This window comes from Pelodiscus sinensis, chromosome 1, assembly GCF_052426305.1.
Source record: "Pelodiscus sinensis isolate ZL-2025 chromosome 1, ASM5242630v1, whole genome shotgun sequence".
NCBI classification, from domain to species: domain Eukaryota; kingdom Metazoa; phylum Chordata; order Testudines; family Trionychidae; genus Pelodiscus; species Pelodiscus sinensis.
This window is the reverse complement of record NC_143052.1, coordinates 307,401,731-307,419,403: the sequence shown is the minus strand read 5'-3', so window position 1 is coordinate 307,419,403 and position 17,673 is coordinate 307,401,731. Positions and strand designations below refer to the sequence as shown.

At 39.8% G+C, this 17,673-nt stretch overlaps 1 protein-coding gene across 6 annotated transcripts in view; it reads left to right on the top strand.

Annotated features, from left to right (window-relative positions):
• LNX2 (ligand of numb-protein X 2) overlaps positions 1-17,673 on the top strand; it is a 93,670-nt gene that overhangs the window by 41,141 nt on the left and 34,856 nt on the right. Inside the window, exon 2 of one of the 6 annotated variants that reach the window (XM_075919226.2) lies at positions 3,125-3,281. The exons of the other annotated variants lie outside the window; for them this stretch is intronic. The gene's annotated coding sequence lies outside the window, so the exon portion shown is untranslated. The remainder of the gene's footprint in view (positions 1-3,124; positions 3,282-17,673) is intronic. 6 annotated transcript variants of the gene reach the window in all.

Here is a 17,673-nt window from a genome sequence, read left to right as displayed (position 1 = left end):
CCCCATCAGCACAAGAGACCAGACTGTGCTATTGAGTGGCCTCAAAAGTCTGTAGAAACAACCCCAAGAAGCTGAATTTGAGCCCTTTAGAACTGGAGCGTATTTTCTACTGTTTGGTATTTGTTAATAAAGTGAACTAAAGAATCAGAAATAAGCATGTACCTTAAAGGGGATTGTAAATGTCTCTTTTACCTGGGCCCAATATTGTCTGTCCTTTAACCTTTTCCAGCCCAGAGTGCGGTTTGTACCCAATGACATAATATTGTTAACACGGTAGGATAGCATATACTACAGTGGCTCAGAAATATGCTGTCAGTGATGTACAGCTAATATTTATGAGGTACTATTCTTGCTATTTGTGATACATACATGCTCTGGGTGTATCTTTAAAATGCTGCACATTGCACATCATGATGCTATTTCATTACATGTTCATGGGAACTTGTTGTCCAAATTTCACCCTGAAGCTCGTTTTACCATCTGCTATAGATCTGTATTTTTAAAAAGCCATATTAAGTACAGACCCTTTAACATTGGCAGGTGCTATGCTAGTATTTATTTGAACTCCAGCTATTGAAGCTGAACTAGCATTCATACAGTGTTATTAAATCAGATGTGTTTACTTGCTTTAAATAAATCAGAGCCTATGTTACACTCCAGTAGTTACAGAGGGGGCTGGTCCTATTTTAATTACCCACTGGTGTGTTCACTTACACCAGCATGCTGACAACCTTTTCCCTTGAAGTTCACTGTCATCATGTGATCTCCTCCTCCTCCATTGGGAACAATGCATGTTCTTCTTTTCCTTTATATTGTGCAGGTATGTTTATACTTCTGTTGAAATTCTGAAATGAAAGGATAAGCGTATGTGACTAAACAGAAGATTAAGGAAGGATACCGACATGCTTTATGTTTATAGGTTTTACAATACATCCTCTCTGCTGTCTGCCTCCCTGTCTGCAGATAATTTGTAAGAAATTCTACCTGAGTGTTTCCTAGGGTCTGTTCTGCATTTTTGAAGAGACTGTGCTTCAGAGGCTGGACTTAGATTATCAAATTGCATGTTAAAACCAGTAATGTTCATGACAAACAAAAATCTGAAATATTTTCAGATCCTGCAGTTTCAAAGGCACAAAATAGTTAAAGTGTAAAATCTACATTTATCTGATCTGTCTCAAATTAGCTGTTTTATGCCCTTTTATTTCATTTTTTAAATATCTGTATTTTGAAGATGCCTTCCTAATGTATTAGGTTCTGCATGTTGTATATTGTAGGTTATTTTGCTGAACAGCCTGGTCAATAACCTGAATTACATGATAACATAAGATCTTCTGGTAATTTTCACAAGATATATTTTTAAGATCAGGGACTTCTAGACACTCTGATTTGAAAAATCCTGGTTTCTTTACGTTTTTAAAAATAAATATGTAATATAAAATATTTTGGAAGCCAAAAAGAGATTTCTAGCACATTTGTAGTCAGAAAAAAGTGGGGAGCACAGGGAGGAAAGGGAAGTGATATGAAAGGAAATAATATTTTTATAAGTTATAAGAAGAGGTTAATATGCATTCTGGCCCAAATAAAACATCAACTTCATCTTTTGTCAAGGCTACTTGTTTTATTTATAGATCCATGTGATTTGTATTGGGAGTTGGGGAGGGAATGAAGTCTTTAAACACAAGATTGCTTTGGTCTCCTAGGATACATACAGTAATAGTTGTACAGTTATCCATGAGGTTTCATGGTAGCCAGTACAGAAATACTGTTGAACTTTAATATAGTCATTTGAGATACCTTAAGAAAAAAGGTTTTGATTTAATTTGTTTTCTGTCCATTGCAAAACAAGTACAAAAATTTGACGCCAGGAAGCACCCCCTAAAATTTCACTCAGAATAATGCACAACATATTCTAAAAGAAAAGTAAATCAAAATATTTTGGAACAAAAGTGTGTTCCGCTATTATTTCGTTTTCTTTTTGCTAATTCAGTCCCTCTTATGGAACTTCATGCGAGAGATAGTGTATGGGTATTCTAAAGCAGTGATATTTGATCATTTTAAATTGAGGTCCTTTTTGCACCTCTTTTTGGTGCAAACTATCATTAAAAAGTACCTAGGGGATGAAAGGCTTAGGTCCCCTGCGCTCCCCAACCAGAGTGAGAAATGTAGCAAACTGTGCACTTTCCTCTCGCTCCCTGATGAAGGGGAGCAGCTAGCAATGTCTCAGTACAAATTCGAACTAGCATGTCTGAGACGTTTGTCCAATGTACATAGCAGACGGACACTTTCGGCACATGATAGCATAGATTATATTTCTGGAGGCGCAGGAATATGTATTCTCCAGAAATATAATCTATGCTATCATGTGCCAAAAGTGTCCGTCTGCTATGTACATTGGACAAACGTCTCAGACACTTCGCCAAAGAATCAATGCCCACAAAACAGACATTAGACAGGATCACAAAGAAAAAACAGTTGCTTGCCATTTCAACCAGAAAGGACACTGTCTCAATGACCTACTCACCTGCATCCTACTTCAGAAGACATTCAAATCTGCACTTGAAAGAGAATCCTCTGAACTGGCATTCATGCTAAAATTCGACACTCCGCGGGGGGCTGAACAAAGACTCCAGCTATCTTACCCATTACAAAGATAGCTTCCCCAATTATCACCTCTAATACTATTAACTCACAGACATCTACCCTTCCCCACCTCTAATATCATTAACTCACAGGCATTCACCTTCCTTCCCCCCGCCTCCTGCATCCCCCTTCTGTTCTGAAATGTGATTTGTCCTTTTCATATGTGTTCATTTTTTTTAATTGTATCCTTTGGTATATATGGCTGTGATTATTTTCTTCCACTATTTGATCTGAGGAAGTGGGTCTGGCCCACAAAAGCTCATCATCTAATAAACCATCTTGTTAGTCTTTAAAGTGCTACATAGTCCTGTATTTTGTTTCACCTATGAAAGTAAGACTGCCTACAATTTAATAACAAAGTAGTAGTTTTCATTTCCATGCTCCTTTTCTGTTTAAGTTTTAACAGAAGAATTAGACTTCCAAAAACAGTAAGCAGAGATGTTGTGGGTATGTAGGACTGATTATTCTTTCCTTCTGTGTCCAGTGTTTTGAAAATTGGGCTTTCACTCCATGTGATCAAGTGGAAGCAAGTTTCTTAACATCTGGACCCAAGATTAAGAGCTTCCCGTAGCTCCCATTGGCTGGGAACGGCAATCTGTGGCCAACAGGAGCTGCAATCAACCAAACCTGCAGAAGCGCAGGTAAATATAGTGGCACCAGCCCGCTAGGCGGCGAACAAGATTTGTTCTGTGGGCTGGGATTTGTCCACCCTACTTTAGAGCATCCCTGAGTCGTATCTGTGTAACCTTAGTTCGTCTTGTTGTGCTGACACATTGGACAGTCCGTATCCTCCATTGATTACAGTTGCTTGCTAATTGGGATACTTTTTCCCAAGTCATACCAGCACATTCAGCATTCTCTGTCACTGTCTTCTGACAGTTCTTTGTTAGCCTTGCTTGTTTTCACTTCTCTCCCCACCCTCTCACGTACCCATTTCAGTGTTTACTTAGCATGTCTCCCATCTTCCAAAGAGTGTACAAATCCCAGCTATCTAAGCCTTCTTTCACCAGTTCTTACTGTATAGATTTGTATCACATACATATGTTTATTTTCAGTGTGGTATTTTTGTCCTTAGAATTTATTTTGCATGCAATAAAGATTTGATTTAAAAGCCAGGCAGCATGAGACTATCCAGTTATTCAGAACTGGGATATCCCAGTGTTTTCCATGGCATTCTGGATTTAACTTTTGCAGAAAGATCTGTAGTTTCTGCAGAATGCTGATTGCTAAAACATGTGACACTTGAAAACATCCGTAGAGCTGTGAAGTGAATGGAATATTATTTAGAAGAAGAAAAAAAGCTATTTTATTACTATTCTAGTGCTAGGAGCCCTAGTAACGGAGCAGGACTTAATTGTGCTAAATACTGTACAAATGCAGAACAAAAAGACAATTACTGCCTGAAATTGTCTTGTGTCTTTCCATAGTTAATCAATTTTCCTTTTTTTGTGGCAGTTATTTTTGTGTACACACCAACAGCATGCTGGGGTCCGTGCAAAGCACAAGACAACCTGAAGTGAAATCCTGGCCTTACTGAAGTCAGTGGGAGTTTTGCCACTGTCTTTGCCTTTACAGAATTTTATAGTCTGTGTTCCTGAGGTTAGGGTTGCCAGGTATCCGCTATTGGCCCGGATAGTCCGGTATTTGCGGCCTCTCTCTGGTAAAAATAAACCAGAAAATACTGGACATGTAAAATGTCCGGTATTTTCTGTTTTTCTCCGCCAGAAGGCCACTTGGGACACTCTTCTCCTTCTGCATCTGGCAGGGACAGGAGGAACGGGGAGCATGGGGATTTTTTTTTCTCGACCAATTTTTTTCCCCGCCCTGTTCGGTATTTTTTGTGAAAGTATCTGGCAACCCTACCTGAGGTTGCAGTGTGAATTCGTCATGAGCGGTTCCCTGCTCTTATGTAGAGCCCTGTTGACTTTAGTGAAGCTCTGGATAGAAAACATCCACCCTGTGTAAATTTGGGACCTAAAGCCAGGCCAATCCTGTTCCCATTGAAACCAATGACACACCTGGCACTGACTTTACAAGTGCTGGATCAGGCCATTTTTAGGATGTCTTGGTACAGAATTCTAATTTATTTTCTATCTTTTGGCTGGTCATGTACTATTTTACTGTAGAAACTTTGTATTGCAGTATAACCCATATGTTATGTCTTCACTGCAGAGTTAACTCAGGTGATCTGCATTTGGGTGTGAACACATCAGTTGATCTAATTCAGGTGTGACCAGCCACTGTTTAATGGCTTGTTTTCACTGCAGAGTAAACTCAAAGGTTGCCTGTAACTTAAGTCCCATCCACACATTAAAACCGCTTAACTTCAGTGTGTTGGTAGTTTTTAACTTTAGTTGACTGGTTCATCCGGGACTATAGCAAAGCTTGTTAGCTTTAATATAATTACACTGCTGCAGACTAAATAAAATCACTCTGTGGCTAATACAGTCACTCGATGCAGTTCAAATGCTAATTTGCAGCTTTTATTGGATGCAGGCTAACTTGAGTATAGATAAGATAAGTAACTGAAGTGCAAAATCCCCTTCTACCCAAGATGCCTTTTGTTTCCTTTCTATAAATCCTCACACTTGGTCATAGCATAAAGTACCTGAAGCTCTGCAGTCTGAAGTATTTCTTGGACTTCTCTGAGAATATGTTTGGTAATCTGGCATATATTGATTGCCCCTGTCTAATGGCAGTGTATAGCTCTCAGTCAAGGGCTGAGTCATTTATAAATGTCTTGAGACATTTTCTGTGTCTCAAGAGTCCATCCTTCATATCAAGAAGAGAGGGTAGAGCCAAGAGTTTCCACCCATCTGGTTTAGAGCTCCTTAGAAATTCTTCATTTTAGATAAGTGTACTTTTTCATTTGATCATATATTCTACTTAGTTTCCCTTACCCTTTTATTGAGCCAAAGAGCCTATTACTGGGCATAATTTGCCTCATAGAAGGATTTCAGCTCCCAGTGCCATCTAGATCATAACTGACTGATAGAGAAGGGGAAGCCAAACAGGAGGCAGGTGTCTGTCATGGAAGGTGGTATACATTAGTCTGAAGAATCAGGCTTCCTATTTCTGTCTACAGATACCCTAAAAACTCTTACTGTGGAATCTACTTCCTTGGGGGGGAAGGGGTGGTAGGGTTGGGAAGCAATTGATTCTTTCTTTCTCCCCGACCTCCCTTTATTTTTCTGCTTATTTGGGGTTTACCTCTTGTGACTGCTGAAACCTTGAACCTCTTGTGGCAGGTTGGATCACAGGAATCCCCTAGGGGTTATACCCCGCTGTGCTGATCAAGCTACTGACACCTACTTCTTGCCCTCTGGGGCCGCCCACCATCCAGTCCTGCTAGGCCAGAAGGTCTGTTCTCCCCCAGACAAGGCACAAAGTTGGGGTTACTACTCCCTACAGAGCAACACACACACTGAACCATTTCAGCTCCAGGAGGGCTCAGCTATAGAAGCTCGGCACACAAGAAACCAACCACTAAAACCTCAAATAAATCCATCTTACTCTGTATAAAAATTGTACACAGGGAAAGCCCATAAGATCAGCCCCCTTTATCAATGGAATAGAGAGATGCGTAGTGGTTGCTCCTTGGTTGCTCCATCCAAGTAACAGTTATTTACCACTGAACTTGATAATGAACAGAAGTGTTTTTATTAAGTATAAAAAGTAGGATTTAAGTGATTGCAAGTGAAACAGAGAGATCAAAGCAAGTTACTAAGTTAAAATAAAGAAAACGCCAGCTAATTCTAATATACTAAGAAACTTGTTATATGCAGGGGAGCTGACAGCTTCTATGGGCCCCTGGGCATGGTGAGTGGGGGGGCCCAGCTCCATGTTCCATGCTCCCAGATAGTAGAAGGGGTGGCGCTGGAGTAGCCAGTCCACAGTGACTCCCAGAGGACATCACTCCCACAGTAATTTAAAGGGCTGAGGCTTTGGCCACCACCTCTGCAGACGGGAGCCCCAGGCCCCTTCGAATTGCTGGGTTCCAGGGCAATTTACCCCTTTGTCCCCCTCTGTCCACTGGCCTGGTTGTATGCAAATTCTCAACCTAAATACTTGATTTTTTAATCAGGTAATGTGCTTCAAGGCAGAGTTGATCTTTACTCTGGTCTTGGACTACAACTTTTTTCAGAGTTCTTTGTTTCCAGGTTTCTTCATGTGTATCCTCTTAGGGTGGGCAAAGGCCAGCTGAAGACAGAGACTGATTGATTTCCATTCCTTAATGGATTTTTCCCCAGGGCAGAAACCTTTTGTTTAGCACTCCTATCCCCATGGAAAATACCAGGTTCTAGATGGTTTCGAGGACCAACCACAGTTTTTACAGGACAAACAAGACCATTCACAGGTTGTTGGTTTGAGTATTGAGACATTAAGTTCCTAAAGTATCACTAATGGTCCTCATTATCACATTTATCATTTAAATCAGATTCACACTTCATATGTCTAACTTCACATATGATGATACATGTAGAAAAATAGGATATACTGATTCAGCAGATTGTAATTAATTGATATGTTATATGATGCATTTTGCACAAAGAGCCTTTGAATAATGCATATTCATAAGCCAGTTTTCATAAAGCATGGGGGGTCGTGATACCTCTCTCCAGGGTGGCTCCAATATAGTTATCTCCCTGAGGGTTTCTTCATAGACTCTTGATATGATTGGGCGTGCTCTCCAAGTGGGATGCCTCTCAAGCAACATGAAAAGGGAATATAGCCACACTTCTCTTTTTATTTTTCTTGCCTGCCTCTAACTTTTTCTAATCTAATTTAATCAAATCATGTCTTTTATGAGTTACATTCTGGGTAGCCAAGAACCCATTATGTTTAATGTAGTTAATGTTGTTTGCTTTTCTGTGGAAGCTGTCCTCTGGGAACTGGATACATGGGAGTGGGCTTTAGAGAACGTTTAGCTTCTTGATTGATGGTTTTCTGCTGCCTAAATCTCTCCAAGCAAAAAGGGCAACCCAGATGCTTTAAGCTGTTAGTTAGATTGTCTTGTAGGAAATAAATGCATGGATAAGCAAAATTTTCACTCTGCCATCCTCCGCAAATCAGTAAGAAGGAAGTGGTCTGACTAATTATCCCTTTGCTGTTAATTTCTTTACTGCAGGCATACTAATTTTTCTTGGACACAAAATCCTTAGTGATGTTAATCAAAGGTTGTGTTGGTGCTTTTCAGTTCTTTGGAGAAAAGCCATGTTTATCTGAAATATTTAAGCTTGGGGAAATTGTTTTTGCAACTAAGAGAGCAGTCAAGTTATTTAAATTTTGTACTCTTTTTTAAAAAATATCCTTTGTTTTTAATACAAACAAATCCTCACACTTGGTGAATGTACAGTTTTGAATGATTTTTCCTTATTAGATTAAACACCATTTACTTTTGAAATAATGTACTTTATTCTTTGTACTGATAGAAGAACATAGCACGGTGTTCGAGAGAAACAAAATTCACCTTCTAGTTTCATCTGCCTGAAGCATAATGGTGACACATCCATAGGGGCCTGTGTTTTATTTTCATAGTATAATACAAGCTGGGGCAATGTCTGTAAAATTCTGTATATTTATTTTTGCATTATGACATATAATTGTTGTGGCCACAGAATTGCCAGCTTTCCTTCTCATATCCTATTCCACTATAATGTGGGTTTTGAACCTTGAAGTTATAAACAAGGATTCACGATCACTTCCCTATCTTCCTAGTTAGATGGGAGGGAGCTTCCATAACGTTTGTGAGTTGTAACATGGGGTCACAGTACAGATATGGAAAAGAGAGAGGCCCTTGTACTGTGAATTTTTGTGGTCTTAGTTTGAACTCTTGTGCCCTTATTTTGATGTGATTTTTTAATGTAAAATTTTAAATACTTGTGGTTATATGTCCAGATATGACTACTGGCATATGGAGCATCTCTTGAGGGTTCTGTTCTTGACTCTAGCTCTTTATGTATTTTCAAAATATTCTGCCATTATTTAAAGGTTTTGAGATAAGATTTCATTGTTATGCAGATGATTTGTATTTTATGTCTGATTCTGGTATCAAGCTTGCTCTTGCTTTTTAAGTTGATCTACTGAAATTTAGTATTTGACAGTAACAGATGGTCATTGTCTTTAATATAATTCAGATTACTGTGCTGTTAATTTGGTCTGAAGCACTAGAGTAAAGTAACTTGGGCCTGCTTTTTTAGAAAACTTGTATGTTTTAGACAGCTCTTTATCCATCTATGAGATTTTGTTTTGAATTTTTAATAACAAAGCCTGGATAGAACATTTGTTTTCTTTAAATGGCATAAAAACTTGTTTATGCTTTGAATAGAGACACTCTTACTGTTTTTATTTATGAAGTACTGTGTGCTCTCTTGCTCAACAATGGTTACTTTTAAATTTCTAATGGGCATGCCTGCAAGGGTTACACAATTGTGTCTGAGTCTCTTGGGATACATCTACACTGCGACACTATTTCAGGATACTGCCAGTATCCCAAAATAGCTATTCTGCATCTTGACAGCGCGCCTGTTATTTCTAAATATTTTTTTTAAATAATAGGCATGCTGTTCTGATGTTCCTGTAAACCTCATTCCATGAGGATTAAGGGACATTTTGGAATATAAGTTTATTTCAAAATTTGGCGCTGTATAGACAGTGCAAAATTACAAAATAAGCTATTTCGAAATTAACTCAAAATAAGCTACACAACTTGCATATCTCAAATTGTGTAGCTTGTTTTGAGATATATGTCTACATTGCATCTCTCTTTGCTCTCTGCCTCAGTCAGGAGTGGCTGAAGTAAGTCCTTGATGGAAGGAGAGAAAGCTCATAATTTTGGTGATTGTCACTAAGTGAGGTTGGGTATATTTGCATCACACAGATAGTGTTTTAAAAATTAACTTTTTCCTTCACTCACAACATTGTTTATTCTGCTGATATATCTTGGTTTCTCTTTTTCTCCAACTTTTTGAGGGCCTCTTGCTTGGTGTAAGTTTTCCAGATTTCCTACATCTAATTAAAGGTTTCTCCTCTTTCATCTCCCCTTTCTTTTGAGTCATGGATTTCTCATGTAGCTTCTGTTTGTCATGATGAACTTGGTGATGCATCACCAAGAGGCTTATAAAATACCAGTCCTCCTCTCACCTGTTTCCACTAAGATATGTTTGACTAGAATAGGTCTATTGCAATCTCCTGGTCCAAAAATGAGGGTTCCCGCTAAATCTATTGTGGAAGGTGGCCATTTGATGATTTTTGCACACTTTAAACTAGGGATGTGAATGTGTAACTGTGTATATGCTTAACCAATGAGCCCAGACTCATCGGGTAATGTTCACGGTTATACTCAGGCTCTCAGTATGTGCAGGGAGCCACCTTAATAATCAGCTCCCAGCATACACCAGCTCCTGGGGAGCCAGCTGCCACCCTGTATATTAGAAGCAGCAGCATGGAGTGGCAGTCAAGAGCTGCTATGTGCGGGGAGCCAACTTAAAAGCCAGCTCCCTGCGTGCACTGGCTCCCTGGGGTGGCAACAGAAGTCAATATGCACACATGCACCAGCTCCTGGGAAGCCAACTGTCACCTCTCATGTAACCATGTTAATTACACTCATTTTAACATCCTTACTTTGAACAAACATGTCTAGAAAAATATTTGTGTTTTGTTTTTGGTGGGAGTTTTTTGGAGGGTAGTTAGTGCCCAGTTTAACAGGGTTCCTTTCTGGCACCTTTTAAGCTACTTTCGTGTAGATTGTACCTTCTCCTTCCTGTTCATCTTTCCTTTAGTTGACAGGCTCACTTGGATCCTATCAGTATAAACAAGCAGATCACAGAACATAAAGTTACAATGATATTCCATTGATCCAATTATTCCAGAGATTATAAGAAAACATACAGTAGGAGTCCTTGCAGGAGCCCTCTGTTTAAAGGAGATGCTCTCATTAAAGCATGCAGCTCTTTGTTACTATGGAAACATAGCACACCACAAATACGAAATGCACGTTTTAGTAGTGTTTACTCTTGCATGATATGCATTCAGATTTAGGTGAGGCTTCATTTGTTAGCGAGCAAAACTGCCTTCCTGCTGAAGGTAATGGAAGTGCTTTTTTAAAAGATGTGATTTATTTAAAACCCTAAGCCTGAATTCCTGAAGCATAAAAATAAAAAGCACTGTTTGCAGTGTGTTCCTGAAATTCTGTGAGGTTGATGCACTGTCCAATTGCACAGTTTTAACTGTATAGTATAATTGTTATATGCACATTGTTTTTATGGAATGTAGATACTTAGCATAGGGGGGGAAAGATAGTGTAAATAGATGACAGTAGTTTGAGCCAAATGTTGTTTCGTTCTGGTATAATGTTGACCAAAACAAAACTTAACATTGGAATGCAATTTTATTTGCTTGAATACAAAAGGTCTGCTTATTTTTGTGAAAGTAATATTTTGATATTCCTGCATGATAGGGCTGAACATCCATCTGAAATTTTCTATTATTGATACCTTAACAGAAATCTGCCAGGTCACAGCACTTCTACATCTCTAGCAATGTTATTGATTTTGACTTGCTAACCTGCTGCCTGTGGCTTCATAGCATTTTAATAGTTTATATCCTGCAAAAACTTGACAGTTGTCAAGCTGCTGGTGTTCTGAGGCTACAATCTATCATGCTGACCAGTATTGTCTCATTGTTTCCTTGTACTGCCCAGTCAGCTTATTTATAGCTGTTAGTTTTATCTTATATTTACCTTTGGGTACAGGACCTGTCTTTTTCTTTTATACTTGTACCACACTTTGCACAGTAGGATCCTGGGGCTCCAGTGCTTGTAAGTAGTAGTAGTAATAATAATAAATACACAAAGTTAGAATTGAGATAAAACTTTTAGTATTTTCCAAGTCAAATCTTACAGGAATACTTTAAAATGACATTAAAATCTGAATTCCTGCACATGAATATAGCAGCACCCCAAATATCTGAATCATTAACATATGTTATAAAGCCATCAGAGTGTTGTTTCTAGTTTTGCTTCATTTACATAAGTATTTCTACTACACAGTTTCAATAATCAAAACAAACTGTGCCTGCTAAATCAGGTGACAGCCAGTGTAGGCAGTGGGAATTGACATGCAACACTGCTATTGTTCTAGAGCACCAGATGTTTGTCCTGAAAAATATGATGAGATTAAATATGGAAGAGTTTCTGTCATATCTAATTATCTAGTCATGCTATTTCTTACTTGAAGCAAAATGCAGGACAATGTAGCACTTTAAAGACTAACAAGATGGTTTATTAGATGATGAGCTTTCGTGGGCCAGACCCACTTCCTCAGATCAAAAAAGAAGTGGGTCTGGCCCACGAAAGCTCATCATCTAATAAACCATCTTGTTAGTCTTTAAAGTGCTACATTGTCCTGCATTTTGCTTCAACTACCCCAGACTAACACGGCTACATTTCTATCACTATTTCTTACTTGAAACTGTTATCTCAGTCACCAAATTACAGGACTATGTAGCACTTTAAAGTGCTACATAGTCCTGTATTTTGTTTCAGTTAGACCAGACTAACATGGCTACATTTCTATCACTATTCACCAAATTAGATACTGTATTTACTGCTAAGCATGATACTGGACCAAACATTGCATTAGGAACCAGGTATGACATTGCAATCCTACCACCCCCACCGACAGAGGGGGAGGGCGCAAAGAGGGCAATTGCCATGGGGCCTAGTGTTTCCAAAGGACCTGAAGCACCCAGCTACTGCTGCCGCAGGATCAGCAGCTCCAAAGCCCGAGACCCTTTAAATCACCACTGAAGAGCCATGCAGTGTGCTCCAGGATGTCTCAGGGCTGGCAGGGGGAGGGACTGGAGACCTGCATGGTATACTCCGGGTGGCGCTGAGGGCTAGCTAACTACCACCAGCCCCAACCCTTCTGTCCAAGGGCCCACCCCTTCCAGGAGCATGGAGCTGAGCATCCTCCACCTTGTCCAGGGGCCCCGCAAGTCTTTTGGCTCCTCTGAATCCAATGCAGTATATGTGTCAATGATATTGTTTTCGGTTTATAAATGGTTTGTGTATCACTGTGGGCTAGGTATTATAAGCAATTCTGGGGGAAGAATTACTGCAGCGTCTCTAGAAACCAAAAACAATGGCAGGTGATTAAGATGAATCATTTGGGGAGGCATATAACTCCAGAGGGATGTAAAATCCTATTTATTTGGTTAACTGGTTAACCGATTAAATGTGGGGAAGGGTTGTAGCCCCTCTGCCATGGACAAGGGCTGCTCTGGACAGCCCAGCTCCTGGAGCAGCCCCTGCCTGCATAGGGTCTGTGGGGAGCTGCTCCAGTCCATATCATTTAACCCGAACTGGTAATCCTTACCCATTTAAGGGGGAGGCTTGCTAGTTAACCATTCACAACCATACTCCAGTGAGGTCCCCCCACTCAGGAGGCTCACGTATACTGGTTCAAAGTGGTTTCCAGACACCAAGAGATCAAGGGCTTTTGATTTTAAAAAGCTGTTTTTAAACTGACTTGGGGCCTCCTTTATGATCCTGCAAATGAACAGGTTCTTCTGTCCAAACGGGGGGGCCCCAGCTCTTGAAGAAAGAATGGAAAGACTTTGGCTAACTGTGGCCCTGGCCCATAAGACTAATGGTGATCTCTGGTAAGCTTTTAGTGTGCTTTAATATTTTTTTGTTTTCTTTCTTATTTTACCATAAGAATAAAGGTGCTTGCCTAGAAAGAGCTGTGCAGTAACTTGGAACTGCTGGCAGTACACAGTTCACAGCCCTTGCAGAGAAAGCAAAGCACAAGTGCTAGTCTCAGCAGACTGGCTTACTGGTGGGATCATAATGTAAGGCAGGGAGTTATGCAGCTTGTAAAACCACCAATCAAAAGACAAGAGTGCCTGTACAGAGACAAGTGATGGCTGGAGTGAGTGGGCATTTCTGAAGTACACCCATGGAACAGTGAAATACAGGTGTGATTACCCTGAAACTATGAAACCATATTAGAAATTTTTTATTTTGTCTCTGCAGTGGTTTGGGACAAGTAATTCAACCTCTCCTTGTTTCCTCGTCTACATGATACAGGGGTGGTGCTTACCTCTGCCATTTGAATGATACTAGGATTAGTTTATATTAGTTTAGGTTTGAAAATGTAAAAAATATGTAATTTTTGGAGAATATTTAACAGCTAACTTTATGTACTCAGCTGGTACGGTAATGGGTGAAGGTACAATAACCAGAATAGAAGAAAATTCAGAAATCTTTAAAGGACCTTTTGACTCTAATACCTATATTGTCTTTAGTCAACTTATCCTGTGACCCAGCATGTTGATAAATGAAGGATTGTGATTGTTTATCTAGTTATTTAGGGCTATCTGTTGGACTGCATTAGAGCAGCTCTGCATCAGCCGGTCTGAACATATTTTGCCTATTTGACTGCAGTAATTTAGTCACTTCTGGATGATGTATAGCCTCCACACTAACTCCTACAACTTCCCTTCCCAGAGCTGCTGGGGAAAGAGAGTATGGTTTGGGCATATCTGTGCCTCCGCAAGTAAAGTAGTTCCTTAGGGCTGTTGGCAGCCAGCCCAAATTTAGAAGTGCTTAGGGTCTGGGGGAATAAGACAGCATAAAACATCCCTGAAATAGGGCTGGGATTATTTTTCCAGTATCGGTTTGGTTTCATAATTTTAAATTGGATATTGATTGGGTTTATATACATTATATTTAATGAGAAAACGTCCATTCCAAAAATAAATTGATACATAGATTAGATACAGAACAATGGAATCTGGGTCATTTTAGTCTTGGAGAGAAGCTAACGCCATGCAGGAAGGCCACAGAGTACAGCAAAGGAGCAAAAGTGGCAATCATTGAGAGGTTTCTCATTTTGTCTTTCTTTTCATTGAAAGACAAGATGCAGACGGAGTAGCGCATGCAACTGTAATGTAAAACTTGAAACTTTTAAGAGGAATTGGAAATGTAAAACAGTTATTTTTTTTAAAAAAAATTGCATATTGGGACCATGGAAAAACTATTGTACAGTTTTTAAAATGATAAATAATGATTAAGATTGAATCCTGCAATAATTTCTTAATGTTAGATTTTCAACATGTCTAGTTCAAATTCATTCATTGATAAATACATAGTCGTCTTTAAAATGTGAGGTAAGTGAAGGGGACAGTAAGCTAGTGTGAGGGAGGATGTAATTATTGCTGTGAACTTTGTTCATGGCATGTTTTTTTACAGTATTGTTCCAGGAAAAAAGGTGAAAATCATAGTATTTTAATCTATGCAAAAAAAAATTAAAGTTTCAAGCACTGCAGGAATTTTCACTGAGAATTGGTTATGTCGGTAAATCAGAACCAAAAGATCCATAAAGAAAACCAATTTTAGACAACTTTTTTTTGCACAGTTGGATATCCAGCTACAGACTATTGACAAAAAGACAAGGCATTTTATTATGGAGAAAAGTATATTGTCTCTGTTATTCTACTGTTTTAACCCAGAATACTTATTTTCGGGTGAATTTTATGTGTTAAAGGACAAAGTTAGAAAACTTTTGCTTCCCCCTCAGCTTTTTTTCACTTGTTTGCAATTTTCTTTACCTGTTACTATAATTCCATGAGACATCTTAGCAGTTATACAAAGTCATTCTGGTTATAAGATATTGAATATTGGCTTTCACTAGCCATGGAGGGAATGGATCCTTTCAAGACTGGGAAACTGATCTCTTTTGGAACCTCCAATTTCAAAGGAACATAACACTTAAGAAAACAAGAAGGGTCTGCTACCTCCTCTGACTCCGCTTCCATGAGATCAGAGATAATGTACTGTTATTTATTAGATTACTCCTATCTGCAGAACTCATTGCAACAGAAAATAAAACCAGTTGAAGGTTGTGCCACTAAGACAGAATTGCTTCCTCACCCACCACGCTGGGCCCGCAGACCGTAGGTAGCCAGTGAGGCTTAGGGTACCCTCCCCCTGCAGCAGTGTGTGCTGACACTGGTGCTCCAGCCATTCAGGGAGCTCCCTGCTGCAGGAGGGAAGTTGTGAACCTCGCAGGCCTGGTTTGCATTTGGCCCATGGGCTCTGCCTGGTGGGGAGAGGAAGCAGCTCTGTCACTCTAAACGCCCTAAGCATTTTCCAGTCACCGTCACCATCCTTGTCAGATGGGTGGTTAGGGTATCGCTATTGCTATAATCTTAGAGCATAGCATTACTATGGTACAGTTCAGCTCTTTTAAAACTTTTATTTCATTTGATTCTATGCTTTCTTTTACATCTAGTAGAACTCCTTGCCAGAGGATGTGGTGAAGGTTAGGACTTTAACAGAGTTAAAAAAAAAGAGCTTGATAGATTTATGGAGGTTAGGTCCATGATAGATTGATGGAGGTTAGGTCCATCAATGGCTATTAGCCAGGATGGGTAGGAATGGTGTCTGTAGCCTCTGTTTCTCTGAAGGTGGGTGACAGGAGAGGGATCACGTGAGGATTACCTGTTGTGTTCCCTCCCTCTAGGGTATCAGCAGACAGGATACTGGGCTAGATGAACTGTTGGTCTGACCCAGTTTGGCCATTCTTAAGTTCTTATGTTGACTTTGTAGCACCTACCTGTTCTGTCCTTCCAATATACATTGAACTCTGATATTACTGTGTCCCATTGATTATCCTCATTCCACCCCATTTCTGTGATGCCTATTATGTCAGTATATTTGCTCAATGAGGCACTCTAGGTTATTCTTCTTATCCTTCAGACTTCTAGCATTTGTACATGAACACTTGAAAAACGTGTCACTTTTTTAGCTATCTGACATTACATGATGTAGTTGAATGAGACTCTTTTTCATTTGACTGTTTTGTAAATTCCCAAATAATTCTATAGAAAGTGATCCTACTTTCTACATTTATGTTTTTGACTGATTTGGTGTATAGAGTAGGGATGTAAAATCCCATTTAATTAAACATGATGTTCAATCGGCTAACTGATTAAAGAGGGTGCGTGGATGGGGTGGGCCCCGCGTGGCTGAAGCAGCTCCTACCCATGGCAGACAGGGAGCTGCTCCAGCCCCCACCATTTAATCGGAACTGGTTATCCGTTCACATCCCTAGAATAGGGATGTTAAGTAGCAGTTAATTAGCTAATCGAGTAGGTGATGGAATTTCCATTGACTACTTGATTAGTTGATAAGGGGGAGCGCTTGCTACCCCCCACTGCGGCTCTGGAGTTTAAATGTAGTAGGAGCCGAGTGCGCAGGCAGCCCGGCTTTTAGCACATTTAAACTTCAGAGCCACAGCAGGGTTAGCTCCTGGAGGTGGTGCAAGCTGGGACTAAGCAGTCCTGGCTCGTGCTGGCTCCGGAACTGCGGTTCTGCTCCATCTGTCCCCTCCTCCCCCACCATTGAGACGGTGCTGGGGGGAACTGGCTTTTAAGGGATGGGAGAGAGCGTGTAGTCGAGTAGTTACTTAGCTATCTGATAAGCCTAAGCTTATCAGGTAGTTGACTACTTGAGTAGTCACATCCCTAGATAGAGAAGTCATTAAGAAAGTTCCACTCTTTCTATATAATTGTATTGACCAGTGTCAACATAAAGTATAGAGGAGGGTTCTAGACACAAGACTCCTTGTCAAATTTTTGTCACATTTCTTGTGAAAGATATTTGACTAATTTCCATGTCATTTACTTCTACATACATTGGCACTAGTAACAAAGAGCTGCTACCCCCTGTTTTCTCATGAAATCCTTTGCAGAAGGTGCACATTATCTACTACAAGATAGGGCAATGAGCAGCATCCGTTTCCAAAGCAGTATAGAATCCTGGATTACAAATTACTATTTAATCCTTTTTGCGTCAAAGACTATCGTAATCCTTGCAAAATATGCCCAAACTCTTCTGTTTGGCTGTGTGAGGTTGGAATGTACAGTCTAGCAAAATGGAGGAAAAACATTTTTGCAATGCAGGAAAATTACAAAGAACTAAACAGCTTTTTAGAGAAATAAAAAGCCTAAAGTACATTAAATTTGTTT